At 39.4% G+C, this 3,183-nt stretch overlaps 1 long non-coding RNA gene across 1 annotated transcript; it reads left to right on the forward strand.

The window, feature by feature from the left end:
* Positions 1 to 277: 277 nt before the first annotated feature.
* On the forward strand, positions 278 to 2,708 carry LOC115615315. Its single transcript, XR_003994017.1, has 2 exons — positions 278 to 592; positions 2,478 to 2,708. It is a non-coding gene; the product is annotated as an uncharacterized LOC115615315 (long non-coding RNA).
* The last annotated feature ends 475 nt before the right edge of the window (positions 2,709 to 3,183 follow it).

Here is a 3,183-nt window from a genome sequence, read left to right on the forward strand (position 1 = left end):
TACAAACTGGTCTGAGAAGGAGGAGGGAGGCAACTGGGTGGAATCAATTACAAACCATATCAGACATTTAAGTTTAAACACAAGACCTTGCAAAGGCTTGCATGAAATCTTACGAGCAATATAAACAGGACTGGTGCCAAACTAAGCACCAGAAGTATTCAATAATAAAACACAGCTGTCTCTATTGGCACCTACCCATGAAAGTTTGTCATTTTTACTGTTGGAAATGCTGACAAAGAGAAATTTAAAAAATGAAAACATTTTTTTCAAAAGAGGGAGGTTTTCGTGAACTGCAACCTAAATATTCATTTAACATTGGAACGTTCCATTAAAATAATTTATAACATAATTTCTTCTTAGAAACGCATTTTGACAGAGTTCTTTTCAAAGGCTTTGGTTGAGCTTGGCAATGCTAGCAGCTTTGCTTTCAAATCCATAATTCTTAATTATTAAAATACTCTCTACACACTTTTCTTGGATTCCAGTGAGGCACATCAAAGCAGGGGGCCCTCTTTGCTTTGGCTTCTTGCACACCATGTCAGCTGAGGAGGAAGAAAGCATAACACAGCTCTGGAGACAGCCCAAGCTTGAGGTATGTAAACCTGATCCACAAAAGCAGTCCCAGGAAACTTGCACAGTTATGAATTACTTCTGGGAGGAAGGCTTTGCAGATCTGGACCCTACATGAAGGCTGCTACAACACCTCTGGCTCACTCCATGAGCTCTCAGCCTTTTGAAATAGAAATGGACCAAAACTGTTATCGCTTGTAACTTGCTTTACAGCTGGGGGGGGCTTTCTCAGGAAAATTAAGTAGGTTTAAGTCCTTAGAAGTGGAAGGAATATATGCACTCACACATGTTCACACACAGAGGTAAACGTGTGTGTTTGTGTCTGCTCTGTAATTCTCATCTGTTGTGTGATCTGCTTTGGTAGGGAAATTCTCTTACTCTCTTATTTTGCTTTACTTCTGAACTGCTTCTTAAGCAGCTGGGCTATGAGTACCAGTCCATCTGAGATATAACGCTATATGGCCATGTTTTAGCACCTTTCAAGACACCTTGGGAGATTTCTACTTTGACTTTAATCAAGCAAAATAAGGACATTATTTACCAGTTAAAGAAAGATTTAGCCTTTGGATTTATACACCTTTATTTACAAGGATCTTATGATATAGGTGGGGGAAGTCACTCCTTCCCTGCATCACTCCCTGGGCTTCTGGTCCTTATGAATTCAAGTTTCTTCTTTCCACTAATGAAGCTGCATTTTCTGCTCTCCCAAATGTGTCCCCTAGCTTTGGTCAGATCCCATTTTGGATTCCTGCCACCACTTGCACTGATCATGGTTAGCTGAAGGATGATCAGGCAGTAACTGCATTACTAAAGATAATTCTCAAAAAACGTAGTAAATTTACTCAAATTTTCTTCGCCCCTCTCACCCCTTTCTGCCCCTGCTACATCCTTTGTAGCTGGAACTTGCTTTTCCCACAGATGTAGCTGGGTAAAAACCCAGCTCCTCTGGTGGCCTCATGCTAGCTGAGGGGCTAGGAACCATTCTTCTTCAGGTAGACCACTGCACACTTGCAAGACGAAATTAGCCAGCTGTGTTCATTCCACCTTCCTTCTTCCAGTGAGATGTCTTCTGTTTAACATCTAAGGTCTTTCACAAACCTTCTCCCCTATCTGTGCTTCTAATGTCTCTAAGGAATCAGAAGGGGATGTAATGGTCCCACTTCAGAATTCTTTAGCCTTCCTTCTGACTATAATACCTCATTTTTAAGGCACAATAATAAGAATATATAATCAGTTTTCTGAACTTACAGTGTCAATGAAGTGATGTATATGCTTGCTCTTCAGATGACCTACTCTGAATTGTAGTGCATATTAGTTTTCTTTGTACCAAGACCGAAGTGTTTAAACTAAGAGACTATTAAGTATGTAGAATTCCAGACTAGTGCATAGGAAATAAACACGTAAAATGCTCCTCTTGTTAAAATTACAGTTACTGTACTCTCCTGCTTAAAATACTGCAGTCGCAAAGTTCAGCTTGAAATTTATGTGATCAGTCTCAAAGCAACTGCCATCAACAGTTCTCCTTGTCAGTCCTGTGCAGTTTAAGTACCGATTAAATTTTACAAAGATGGTCAAAAATGACATGTCAGCATTGTAGCGCTGGGCTCTGGGATTGCTTTGAGCTTGCAGGTAATACACAGGCCAGCAATTATTAATGTTTAACTGAATCGCTTTGCAAGTACTGAGAAGACACTGTAACTTTAAGAGAGTAATTTCTTTAAGGGCTAAGAGTGACTGTTATCATTTTTTAAAATTCTATATTTATTCCAGCTTAGTGCTTAACTGCGAGCCATGCTATGTAACAATAATGGAACTGCTCAGACAGCAATTTACCAGTGTGCTTGAGGCCCTGTCAAACCACGTGGAGTGATGCCATAATCAAATTCATAATGTCTTATCTTTTTCAGATAAAATAATCATCAAAGGAGTGCTGGCATGAACAGAGGAAAAATTCAAGGCTCAGACATGCTCTAATGTAGTGAGCTGTGACACAAATTGGGCTGTGCCTGGTTTGCCTTTCTTCTCTCTCTGTGCTTCCAATTGGACTGCCAAAGAAATGCTTCTGGCTTTGTTTCATACCATCTTCTGAGACAAAGGAGCTTTATAAAGGAAAAAGACTTGAAAGGGTTAAAATTTCAGAGCGAAGTGTTTGTGTGTCTGTGTGTGTGTCCCCTTCTTTTTCCTTTAACGCAGTTATTGGCTGGCATTATAGAGAGCAAGTCCACAGACTTGAGATTTTCAGTTCAATCAATAAAATATTGTTTAAAAAAAAAAGGGAGTTAAGTGCATTATCTGCCCATTACTCCATTATGGTTTGCCCTCAATCATGGAAGTGAGACAAAGGTTCCCACAAGGCAAATCACATTTGTAGTTAACCTAAAACAGCTTTCTCATATCAGGGAACTATTTAAAGTCTCTTTTCTGCTTGGTAATTAAGCACATGCCTATCACTAAGCGTATTAATAATATTGCTGAAGTCAATGGAATGACGCTGGGGTTAATGGCAGTTGCTTATGTATATACTACCCCTGAAGAAAACAAGAAAGGAAATCATTGTTCCAGGGCAACAAGAATTAAAAGATAGATCTTTTCAATCATGCAATGCAATACACA

Source organism: Strigops habroptila, chromosome 13 (assembly GCF_004027225.2).
Source record: "Strigops habroptila isolate Jane chromosome 13, bStrHab1.2.pri, whole genome shotgun sequence".
In the NCBI taxonomy this organism is placed as follows: domain Eukaryota; kingdom Metazoa; phylum Chordata; class Aves; order Psittaciformes; family Psittacidae; genus Strigops; species Strigops habroptila.